We start from the raw sequence: 13,121 nt of genomic DNA, 5'->3' as shown, positions 1-13,121 counted from the left end.
CACCTATGCTTGCCTCGTCGTGGTGCGGTCGGGTTAGCCAACTCCAGGGTGCCTCCAGTTTAGGAGCTTCCTATGTGGGCTGCGTGAACTGGTAGTCAAGGCTGGTTCTGTAGTGCCAGTAGGCCCAGCTCCCCCTGTAGGACTGTTGGGGTTCGGTAACTGCGGCTGCCTCGCGGCCTAGCTGTTCTCTCCTCTCCTGTGGGCCTTGGGGTCCACCACCTGGTTCCAGCACCGTCAGCTGGTTCCGGGCCGAGCCTTTGGCTTAGGTGCCTCCTCCTGGGTATCCGAGTTCCGCCAACGCCAGGCGGTCCTTGGTAGTGCTTTTAAGCGCGGGCACCTACAGCTTAGTAACCGGGTTCCAGCACCGTCAGCTAGTCCTCGGTCGTGCCATTGGCTCTTGCACACTGGGGCAACGCATCCGGGTTCCAGCACCGCCAGCTGGTTCTCGGCAGTGTTTTTGTCACAGGTACTCCCTCGTGCCAAACCTGGTTTCAGCACCGTCAGCTGTTTCCGGGTTGTGTCAAGCTCACTGAGACACCTATGCTTGCCTCGTCGTGGTGCGGTCGGGTTAGCCAACTCCAGGGTGCCTCCAGTTTAGGAGCTTCCTATGTGGGCTGCGTGAACTGGTAGTCAAGGCTGGTTCTGTAGTGCCAGTAGGCCCAGCTCCCCCTGTAGGACTGTTGGGGTTCGGTAACTGCGGCTGCCTCGCGGCCTAGCTGTTCTCTCCTCTCCTGTGGGCCTTGGGGTCCACCACCTGGTTCCAGCACCGTCAGCTGGTTCTGGGCCGAGCCTTTGGCTTAGGTGCCTCCTCCTGGGTATCCGAGTTCCGCCAACGCCAGGCGGTCCTTGGTAGTGCTTTTAAGCGCGGGCACCTACAGCTTAGTAACCGGGTTCCAGCACCGTCAGCTAGTCCTCGGTCGTGCCATTGGCTCTTGCACACTGGGGCAACGCATCCGGGTTCCAGCACCGCCAGCTGGTTCTCGGCAGTGTTTTTGTCACAGGTACTCCCTCGTGCCAAACCTGGTTTCAGCACCGTCAGCTGTTTCCGGGTTGTGTCAAGCTCACTGAGACACCTATGCTTGCCTCGTCGTGGTGCGGTCGGGTTAGCCAACTCCAGGGTGCCTCCAGTTTAGGAGCTTCCTATGTGGGCTGCGTGAACTGGTAGTCAAGGCTGGTTCTGTAGTGCCAGTAGGCCCAGCTCCCCCTGTAGGACTGTTGGGGTTCGGTAACTGCGGCTGCCTCGCGGCCTAGCTGTTCTCTCCTCTCCTGTGGGCCTTGGGGTCCACCACCTGGTTCCAGCACCGTCAGCTGGTTCCGGGCCGAGCCTTTGGCTTAGGTGCCTCCTCCTGGGTATCCGAGTTCCGCCAACACCAGGCGGTCCTTGGTAGTGCTTTTAAGCGCGGGCACCTACAGCTTAGTAACCGGGTTCCAGCACCGTCAGCTAGTCCTCGGTCGTGCCATTGGCTCTTGCACACTGGGGCAACGCATCCGGGTTCCAGCACCGCCAGCTGGTTCTCGGCAGTGTTTTTGTCACAGGTACTCCCTCGTGCCAAACCTGGTTTCAGCACCGTCAGCTGTTTCCGGGTTGTGTCAAGCTCACTGAGACACCTATGCTTGCCTCGTCGTGGTGCGGTCGGGTTAGCCAACTCCAGGGTGCCTCCAGTTTAGGAGCTTCCTATGTGGGCTGCGTGAACTGGTAGTCAAGGCTGGTTCTGTAGTGCCAGTAGGCCCAGCTCCCCCTGTAGGACTGTTGGGGTTCGGTAACTGCGGCTGCCTCGCGGCCTAGCTGTTCTCTCCTCTCCTGTGGGCCTTGGGGTCCACCACCTGGTTCCAGCACCGTCAGCTGGTTCCGGGCCGAGCCTTTGGCTTAGGTGCCTCCTCCTGGGTATCCGAGTTCCGCCAACGCCAGGCGGTCCTTGGTAGTGCTTTTAAGCGCGGGCACCTACAGCTTAGTAACCGGGTTCCAGCACCGTCAGCTGGTCCTCGGTCGTGCCATTGGCTCTTGCACACTGGGGCAACGCATCCGGGTTCCAGCACCGCCAGCTGGTTCTCGGCAGTGTTCTTGTCACAGGTACTCCCTCGTGCCAAGCCTGGTTTCAGCACCGTCAGCTGTTTCCGGGTTGTGTCAAGCTCACTGAGACACCTATGCTTGCCTCGTCGTGGTGCGGTCGGGTTAGCCAACTCCAGGGTGCCTCCAGTTTAGGAGCTTCCTATGTGGGCTGCGTGAACTGGTAGTCAAGGCTGGTTCTGTAGTGCCAGTAGGCCCAGCTCCCCCTGTAGGACTGTTGGGGTTCGGTAACTGCGGCTGCCTCGCGGCCTAGCTGTTCTCTCCTCTCCTGTGGGCCTTGGGGTCCACCACCTGGTTCCAGCACCGTCAGCTGGTTCTGGGCCGAGCCTTTGGCTTAGGTGCCTCCTCCTGGGTATCCGAGTTCCGCCAACGCCAGGCGGTCCTTGGTAGTGCTTTTAAGCGCGGGCACCTACAGCTTAGTAACCGGGTTCCAGCACCGTCAGCTAGTCCTCGGTCGTGCCATTGGCTCTTGCACACTGGGGCAACGCATCCGGGTTCCAGCACCGCCAGCTGGTTCTCGGCAGTGTTTTTGTCACAGGTACTCCCTCGTGCCAAACCTGGTTTCAGCACCGTCAGCTGTTTCCGGGTTGTGTCAAGCTCACTGAGACACCTATGCTTGCCTCGTCGTGGTGCGGTCGGGTTAGCCAACTCCAGGGTGCCTCCAGTTTAGGAGCTTCCTATGTGGGCTGCGTGAACTGGTAGTCAAGGCTGGTTCTGTAGTGCCAGTAGGCCCAGCTCCCCCTGTAGGACTGTTGGGGTTCGGTAACTGCGGCTGCCTCGCGGCCTAGCTGTTCTCTCCTCTCCTGTGGGCCTTGGGGTCCACCACCTGGTTCCAGCACCGTCAGCTGGTTCCGGGCCGAGCCTTTGGCTTAGGTGCCTCCTCCTGGGTATCCGAGTTCCGCCAACGCCAGGCGGTCCTTGGTAGTGCTTTTAAGCGCGGGCACCTACAGCTTAGTAACCGGGTTCCAGCACCGTCAGCTAGTCCTCGGTCGTGCCATTGGCTCTTGCACACTGGGGCAACGCATCCGGGTTCCAGCACCGCCAGCTGGTTCTCGGCAGTGTTCTTGTCACAGGTACTCCCTCGTGCCAAGCCTGGTTTCAGCACCGTCAGCTGTTTCCGGGTTGTGTCAACTTCACTGAGACGCCTATGCTTGCCCCGTCGTGGTGCGGTCGAGTTAGCCAACTCCAGGGTGCCTCCAGTTTAGGAGCTTCCTATGTGGGCTGCGTGAACTGGTAGTCAAGGCTGGTTCTGTAGTGCCAGTAGGCCCAGCTCCCCCTGTAGGACTGTTGGGGTTCGGTAACTGCGGCTGCCTCGCGGCCTAGCTGTTCTCTCCTCTCCTGTGGGCCTTCGGGTCCACCACCTGGTTCCAGCACCGTCAGCTGGTTCTCGGCAGTGTCTTTTGCTCTTGTACCTTCTGCTCCCCATCCTGGTTCCAGTACCGTCAGCTGGTTCCGGGCAGAGCCTTTGGCTTAGGTGCCTCCTTCTGGGTATCCAAGTTCCACCAACGTCAGGTGGTCCTTGGTAGTGCTTTCAGGCACGGGTACCTCCTGCTTAGTAACCGGGTTCCAGTAACGTCAGCTGGTCCTTGGTAGTTCCATTGGCTCTTGGACCTTCGGCTACCCATCCGGGTTCCAGTACCGTCAGCTGGTTCTCGGCAGTGTCTTTTGCTCTTGTACCTTCTGCTCCCCATCCTGGTTCCAGTAACGTCAGCTGGTTCCGGGCAGAGCCTTTGGCTTAGGTGCCTCCTTCTGGGTATCCGAGTTCCGCCAACGTCAGGCGGTCCTTGGTAGTGCTTTTTAGCACGGGTACCTCCTGCTTAGTAACCGGGTTCCAGTAACGTCAGCTGGTCCTCGGTAGTTCCATAGGCTCTTGAACCTTCGGGTAGCCATCCGAGTTCCAGTTCCATCAGCTGGTTCTTGGCATTTTCTCAGCCTTCTTGTACCTTCTGCTACATTTCCAAGTTGAAGACCCTAACGTCGACGACCCGGAAGACCACCCCGATGACGACGACCCGGAAGACCACCCCGATGACGACGACGACGACGGCGGAGACAACGACGGCGGAGACGACGACGGCTGAGACGACGACGGCGGAGATGACGACACTGGAGACGACGACCCTGGAGACGACAACATGGAAGACCGAGAAGCAGAAGAACAAGAGGCTGCAGAACAAAGAGCAGAAGAACATTAAGCATAAGACTTAATATCAGAGCAAAAGATATTATCTAAATTATATGCAGAAGAAGACTAAGCAGTGTATGGGGGTGAGTCCGTTCCTCCTCGTGGTGCCCCTGGATAAAGCCTGATGCTGCAGGCCAAACTGAACGCGGACAAATGTAACTTTTGTGACTGGCAGAACGGAAGGTGTAATCTTCCAACTTTTATAGATAACAACTACGGGAATGCCTGTCACAAATGAGAATATGATGAAGAAGTAGAATAGGAAGAATAATAACAGTGGAATAAAAAGAATATGTAGAATAGGAAGAATAATAATAGTTGAAGAAAATGAATATGAAGAATGTAATAAAAAAAAAAATATAGGTAGAAGATGAAGAAGAAGATGAATAAGGTGAAGAAGTTGATGTCAAAGATGCTGATGATGATGAAGATGAAAGTGTGGGAAAAGGAAAAAAAAGAGGGGGAAGGTCGTGGAATAGTGAAACATCAATATCTGACAAAATAAAAAAAATTTACATAGTCAATATCTTTTTCAATCCGAACGTCTTTAAAAAAAAAAAAAATCATGCTATTCTATTTGATTGGACTAATCCTCATTGCCTTTAATGTCTCCGCCACCTCCCCCATACATCCTACATTATTCTTAGTTGTTTTCCTTCATGTAGAATGAACCTACAAGGAAAGAAAGGGTTTATTTTAATTCCGATATTTTGGTCCCATTGACTTGCATTGGGATCGGGTATCGGTATCGGCGATATCCGATATTTTTTGAATATCGGCCGATCCAAACCGATACCGATACTTTCCGATATCGGAAGGTATCGCTCAACACTACTGATGACACCTCTATATACAGTAGATAACACAGGATCCACCATTCACAATAGGAGATGTCACAGATCACCTCCTCCTACTCCTGTACAATGACTGATAACACCTCTATATACAGTAGATAACACAGGATCCACCATTCACAATAGATGATTTCACAGCTCACCTCCCCCTGTACAATGACTGATAACACCTCTATATACAGTATATAACACAGAATCCACCATTCACAATAGGTGATATCACAGCTCACCTCCTGCTCCTCCTGTACAATGACTGATAACACCTCTATATACTGTAGATAACAGAGGATCCACCATTCACAATAGGTGATGTCACAGCTCACCTCCTCCTGTACAATTACTGATAACACCTCTATATACAGTGAATAACACAGGATCCACCATTCAAAATAGATTATATCACAGCTCACCTCCTCCTGTACAATTACTGATAACACCTCTATATACAGTAGATAACACAGGATCCACCATTCACAATAGGTGATGTCACAGCTCACCTCCTACTCCTGTACAATGACTGAAAACACCTCTGTATACAGTAGATAGCGCATGATCCACCATTCACAATAGGTGATGTCACAGCTCACCTACTCCTGTACAATGACTGATAACCCCTCTATATACTGTAGATAACACAGGATCCACCATTCACAATAGGTGATATCACAGCTCACCTCCTCCTCCTCCTGTACAATGACTGATAACACCTCTATATACAGTAGATAACACAGGATCCATCATTCACAATAGGAGATGTCACAGCTCACCTCCTCCTCCTGTACAATATAGTAACATAGTAACATAGTTAGTTAGGCCGAAAAAAGACATTTGTCCATCCAGTTCAGCCTATATTCCATCATAATAAATCCCCAGATCTACGTCCTTCTACAGAACCTAATAATTGTATGATACAATATTGTTCTGCTCCAGGAAGACATCCAGGCCTCTCTTGAACCCCTCAACTGAGTTCGCCATCACCACCTCCTCAGGCAAGCAATTCCAGATTCTCACTGCCCTAACAGTAAAGAATCCTCTTCTCTCCTCCAGACGCAAAGAATGCCCCCTTGTGCCCGTCACCTTCCTTGGTATAAACAGATCCTCAGCGAGATATTTGTATTGTCCCCTTATATACTTATACATGGTTATTAGATCGCCCCTCAGTCGTCTTTTTTCTAGACTAAATAATCCTAATTTCACTAATCTATCTGGGTATTGTAGTTCTCCCATCCCCTTTATTAATTTTGTTGCCCTCCTTTGTACTCTCTCTAGTTCCATTATATCCTTCCTGAGCACCGGTGCCCAAAACTGGACACAGTACTCCATGTGCGGTCTAACTAGGGATTTGTACAGAGGCAGTATAATGCTCTCATCATGTGTATCCAGACCCCTCTATGACTGATAACACCTCTATATACAGTAGATAACACAGGATCCACCATTCACAATAGGTGATATCACAGCTCACCTCCTCCTCCTGGACAATGACTGATAACACCACCTCTATATACAGTAGATGACACAGGATCCACCATTCACAATAGGGACTACCTCAGTGAATGAAAGGATGGAATACCTACAGTATCACTCAACATATCAAAAACATTTATACAATCGCTCAGTCCCAGATTATAAAATGTTCTGCCGCACCCCCAGCGAAACGCACATAGAGGTTCCTTTTTTGGTGTGGATAGTACAACGTTACCCGCAATAGCATGTCATTAGGTAACTGACCCTCACAGTGACTGCCATTTGTGCTTTTAATTACTCTGGATGTATATCTATGTTTATTGATAACTTTATATTATAGTTGACCCCTTGTTACGATCATATATTTATTCCGCTATTACTATATTAAGCTATAGACTTATGAAAATTAAGTATTTCTCCCCAAAAATATTGCAATTACACATTTTATTATACACATGTTTATTTCCTTTCATTGTATTGGAACCACACAAAAACAAAAGAGAAAAAAAGGCACATTGGACGAAATTTCACACAAAACCCTAATAATGGGCCAGATCGAATTGTTGGCACCTTTCCAGAATAGTGGGTAAACAACTTTGTTTCAAAGTTCAAACTCACCTGTGGCAAGTAACAGGTTTGGGCAATACGAAAATCACACCTAAAATCAGATTAGAATGGGAGATGTTGACTCAATCTTTGCATTGTGTGTCTGCGTGTGACACACTGAGCATGGAGAACAGAAAGAGGAGAAGAGAACTGTCTGAGGACTTGAGAACCAAAATTGTTGAAAAATATCAAGAATCTCAAGATTACAAGTCCATCTCCAGAAATGTCGATATTCCTTTGTCCACTGTGGGCAACATAATCATGAAGGTTACAATCCATGGCACTGTAGCTAATCTCCCTGGTCATGGATGGCAGAGAAAAATTAATGAAAGGTTGCCAAGCAGGATAGTCCGGATTGTGGATAAGCCCCAATCAAGGTTCAAAGAAATTCAATCTGTCCTGCAGGCTCATGGTGCATCAGTTCAGCGCAAACTATCCATTAACATTTGAATGAAATGAAACGCTATTGCAGGAGAACAAGGAGGACTCCACTGCTGACACAGAGACATACAAAAACTAGATTGGTTTGCCAAAATGTATGTGAGTAAGCCAAAATCTTCCTAGGTAAGCATATTGTGGACAGATGAGACCAAGATAGAGCTTTTTGGTAAAGCATATCATTATACTGATTACCGAAAACGGAATAATACCTACAAAGAAAAGAACACAGTACCTACAGTCAAATATGGTGGAGGTTCAAAGATGTTTTGGATTTGGTTTGCTGCTTCTGGCACTGGGTGCCACTGGGTATCATGAAACCTGATTACCAAGTGATTTTTGGTCACAATGTAGTGCCCGGTTGGGAGAAGGCGCCTTCACATATGAGAGACCATGAGCAGTCTGCAACGGAAGAGTGCTCCAAAATTCCAATTTTGAGGTGTAATAAGCTTTTTGATGTTTATAGCAAGCGACTGATTGCAGTTATTTATCCAAAGGGTGTGCAATCAAATATTAAGGAGGGTGCCAACAATTTTGTCCGGTGGATTTTTGAAGTTTTCTGTGAAATTATGTCCAATTTGCCTTTTTTTTGTGTGTGTTTTTTTTTGTGTTGTTGCAATGCACATAAAGGAAATAAACCTGTGTATAACAAATCATGTGTAACTGCAATAATTTTCTGGGAGGAATACTTCACTTTCTGAAACAATTTCAAGGGTGCCAACACTTTTGACCATTTTTGTATATATTATATTAATTAATTTCCAGGCAGTGTAATTATGCAATGAGCTTATATCTATTTATAAGATTCATAGGTTTATTGTGTATTTATTACTACTATTTATTACTGCTATTTATGTCCTTATTTATTTGACATGCTTTTGACCAGTTCCATATATTTATGTAATGTCATGTAGAATTAATATCTGCTGTACCTTTCTGTCTCTTGACATTTATGGGCTTTATGTTACATTTCTAATGGCCAATACCTGGTTAGCACCTTCTGCTACATGTGATAAACTCCGGCACTCATATGTATATCACAGCCCATACATTGAGCTAAACAAGCTTGGTTGAAGGTAGCCATATGTATTTCAAGGCTTGGTGGATCACCTTCCTAGTCTACGAAAACTCCATTTATTCTCCCTGCCCGGTGGGGTAAGTAGTGACCGCAATCCTAAGCACAATTCTGCAGCTGTCTCTCCCTCCTCCCTCTCCACATACGTTTCCCTCCAGCAGTAAATTACTTACAGTATGTTGTGAAAATATGAAGCAGAATTGATGGGTAAGATGAGATCCACAGACCTGTTATATCTGGATGCTGTTGGATCGGCACAGAATGTGACACTGTAATAAACCCTGACATCAAGACTATAATTCATCATCTCAATTAATTCTCAGTTGGTACAATAGAGACAACTGAGGATACAAACAACTAATGGAAAATCGAAGCCTGTGGGAGGTGAGTGTTTATTCATGTGTTTCCTACCATACATAAATCAGAGACGTCGTCAACCTGTTACCCTATGGGGAGCGAGAGATTTGGCAAATACTGATATAAGTATCTGCACAATGACAAAAGGTAAAAATATTTAAGGGGGAAATCTACAGAAAATTAAAATGATTTGTGCAAATTAATATATCATACAGTACAAGAATATAACTACTATAATACTGCCCCTATGTACAAGAATATAACAACTATAATACTGCCCCTATGTACAAGAATATAACTACTATAATACTGCCCCTATGTACAAGAATATAACTACTATAATACTGCCCCTATGTACAAGAATATAACTACTATAATACTGCCCCTATGTACAAGAATATAACAACTATGAGGCCGGCGTCACACTCAGCGTAAGACAATACGGTCCGTATATTACGGCCGTAATACGCTGAAAAGTCCCCAAAATAGTGGTCCGTAGCTCCTCCATAGGCAGGGTGTGTCAGCGTATTTTGCGCATGGCATCCTCCGTATGTAATCCGTATGGCATCCGTACTGCGAGATTTTCTTGCAGGCTTGCAAAACCGACATACGGATATACAAGGGATCCATGTGTAAAAAAAAAATATATATATATATATATACTGTCTATATATATATATATATATATATATATATATATATGTGTCATTAGACACATATATGTATATATATTATTACTTCATACAGCGCTAGATAGCTTTAAAGCCGGTAATTCAATTACCGGCTTTTGCTCTCTCCTTCCTAAACCCGACATGATATGAGACCTGGTTTACATACAGTAAACCATGTCATATTCCCATTTTTTTTTTGCATATTACACACTACTAATGTTAGTAGTGTGTATATGCAAAATTTGGCCGTTCTAGCTATTAAATTAAAGGGTTAAATGGCGGAAAAAATTGGCGTGGGCTCCCGCGCAATTTTCTCCGCCAGAGTAGTAAAGCCAGTGACTGAGGGCAGATATTCATAGCCTGGAGAGGGTCCATGGTTATTGCCCCCCCCCCTGGCTAAAAACATCTGCCCCCAGCCACCCCAGAAAAGGCACATCTGGAAGATGCGCCTATTCTGGCACTTGGCCACTCTCTTCCCATTCCCGTGTAGCGGTGGGATATGGGGTAATGAAAAGTTAATGTCACCTTGCTATTGTAACAAAAAATCTGTAACAAAAAAAAACAAAAACAACAATATCCTTACCTTCCGAAGATCTGTAATGTCCAACGATGTAAATCCATCTGAAGGGGTTAAAATATTTTGCAGCCACGAGCTTTGCTAATGCAACGTTGTTCGTGGCTGCAAAACCCCGGGGAATGAAGGTAAAGTAGGTCAATGACCTATATTTACCTTCATTTGCGGTGAGGCGCCCTCTGCTGGTTGTTCCTAGATCGTGGGAACTTTCCTAGAAAGCTCCCAGGCTCGAGTTCATATGAGGACAACCAGCAGAGGGCGCCTCTTATGAACTCGAGCCTGGGAGCTTTCTAGGAAAGTTCCCACGATCTAGGAACAGCCAGCAGAGGGCGCCTCACCGCAAATGAAGGTAAATATAGGTCATTGACCTACTTTACCTTCATTCTCCGGGGTTTTGCAGCCACGAACAACGTTGCATTAGCAGAGCTCGTTGCTGCAAAATATTTTAACCCCTGCAGATGGATTTACATCGTTGGACGTTACAGATCTTCGGAAGGTATGGATATTGTTGTTTTTTTTTTTTTTGGTTACAGATCGAGGGTCTTCAGTGATTGGATTGAGCGTAGAATAAATTATTACAACAACCTTTGTTTTTATTTAATTAAAATAATTTTTAATAATGTGTTTGTGTTTTTTTTTAACCCTTTACTAGTATTGGATTAATAATGGATAGGTGTCATAATTGACGCCTCTCCATTATTAATTTGGCTTAATGTCACCTTACAATAGCAAGGTGACATTAACCCTTCATTACCCCATATCCCACCGCTACATGGGAATGGGAAGAGAGTGGCCAAGTGCCAGAATAGGCTCATCTTCCAGATGTGCCGTTTCTAGGGTGGCTGGGGGCAGATGTTTTTAGCCAGGGGGGGGGGGGCAATAACCATGGACCCTCTCCAGACTATTAATATCTGCCCTCAGTCACTGGCTTTACTACTCTGGCGGAGAAAATTGCGCGGGAGCCCACGCCAATTTTTTCCGCCATTTAACCCTTTAATTTAATAGCTAGAACGACCAAATTTTGCACATACACACTACTAACATTAGTAGTGTGGAATATGCAAAAAAATGGGGATATGAGATGGTTTACTGTATGTAAACCATGTCTCATATCATGTCGGGTTTATGAAGGAGATAGCAAAAGCCGGCAATTGAATTACCGGCTTTAAAGCTATCTAGTGCTGTATGAAGTAATAATATATATACATACAGTTAGGGCCAGAAATATTTGGACAGTGACACAAGTTTTGTTATTTTAGCTGTTTACAAAAACATGTTCAGAAATACAATTATATATATAATATGGGCTGAAAGTGCACACTCCCAGCTGCAATATGATAGTTTCCACATCCAAATCGGAGAAAGGGTTTAGGAATCATAGCTCTGTAATGCATAGCGTCCTCTTTTTCAAGGGACCAAAAGTAATTGGACAATGGACTCTAAGGGCTACAATTAACTCTGAAGGCGTCTCCCTCGTTAACCTGTAATCAATGAAGTAGTTAAAAGGTCAGGGGTGGATTCCAGGTGTGTGGTTTTGCATTTGGAAGCTGTTGCTGTGAGCAGACAACATGCGGTCAAAGGAACTCTCAATTGAGGTGAAGCAGAACATCCTGAGGCTGAAAAAAAAGAAAAAATCCATCAGAGAGATAGCAGACATGCTTGGAGTAGCAAAATCAACAGTTGGGTACATTCTGAGAAAAAAGGAATTGACTGGTGAGCTTGGGAACTCAAAAAGGCCTGGGCGTCCACGGATGACAACAGTGGTGGATGATCGCCGCATACTTAATTTGGTGAAGAAAAACCCGTTCACAACATCAACTGAAGTCCAGAACACTCTCAGTGAAGTAGGTGTATCTGTCTCTAAGTCAACAGTAAAGAGAAGACTCCATGACAGTAAATACAAAGGGTTCACATCTAGATGCAAACCATTCATCAATACCAAAAATAGACAGAAAAACACCTCAAGAAGCCAGCTCAGTTCTGGAAAAGTATTCTATGGACAGATGAGACAAAGATCAACCTGTACCAGAATGATGGGAAGAAAAAAGTTTGGAGAAGAAAGGGAACGGCACATGATCCAAGGCACACCACATCCTCTGTAAAACATGGTGGAGGCAACGTGATGGCATGGGCATGCATGGCTTTCAATGGCACTGGGTCACTTGTGTTTATTGATGACATAAGAGCAGACAAGAGTAGCCGGATGAATTCTGAAGTGTATCGGGATATACTTTCAGCCCAGATTCAGCCAAATGCTGCAAAGTTGATTGGACGGCGCTTCATAGTACAGATGGACAATGACCCCAAGCATACAGCCAAAGCTACCCAGGAATTCATGAGTGCCAAAAAGTGGAACATTCTGCAATGGCCAAGTCAATCTCCAGATCTATTTCAAAAAACCTGATCTGCACATCCAAACATAGACTGAGTGTGAACAGGTGCTGAACCCAGAGTCGCCAACTCGTATATAGTTAAATAAATAGGGCAGCACACTGCAGCGCCAAAACATGCAAACTTGAAAAAACGAAATTTGAACTGCATTACTGCACTAGAAATATGAAAAATGAGAGCTTTTAGCGCACAAAAATGGCCAATTTTATGTGTACCTCGTAGCCACGTTAAGGCATCTCTCTTATACGAGGTCCTACGTTTGACCTACCTCACTGAGAATAAACGTCTCCATCTGAATGGGTACATGTAAAAACCTCTTCTTGGACTCAAATTCTCTCTCTATGTGGAGGGGTATTGGACCTACTATAATTAAAACACCTGAAGCTAGGAGGCGGGGAGTGCATGATCAGAAGGCTAGAGAATACATTTCAAAAA

At 46.3% G+C, this 13,121-nt stretch overlaps 1 protein-coding gene across 1 annotated transcript in view; it reads right to left on the bottom strand.

Annotated features, from left to right (window-relative positions):
* The window catches only part of PAQR8 (progestin and adipoQ receptor family member 8), a 117,849-nt gene extending 108,912 nt beyond the window's left edge, over positions 1-8,937 (bottom strand). The window contains exon 1 of the mRNA XM_069728357.1: positions 8,867-8,937. The gene's annotated coding sequence lies outside the window, so the exon portion shown is untranslated. The remainder of the gene's footprint in view (positions 1-8,866) is intronic.
* Positions 8,938-13,121: the final 4,184 nt, after the last annotated feature.

This window comes from Ranitomeya imitator, chromosome 5 (assembly GCF_032444005.1).
Source record: "Ranitomeya imitator isolate aRanImi1 chromosome 5, aRanImi1.pri, whole genome shotgun sequence".
NCBI classification, from domain to species: domain Eukaryota; kingdom Metazoa; phylum Chordata; class Amphibia; order Anura; family Dendrobatidae; genus Ranitomeya; species Ranitomeya imitator.
The sequence above is the reverse complement of the archived record's forward strand: the minus strand, read 5'-3'. Positions and strand labels throughout refer to the sequence as shown.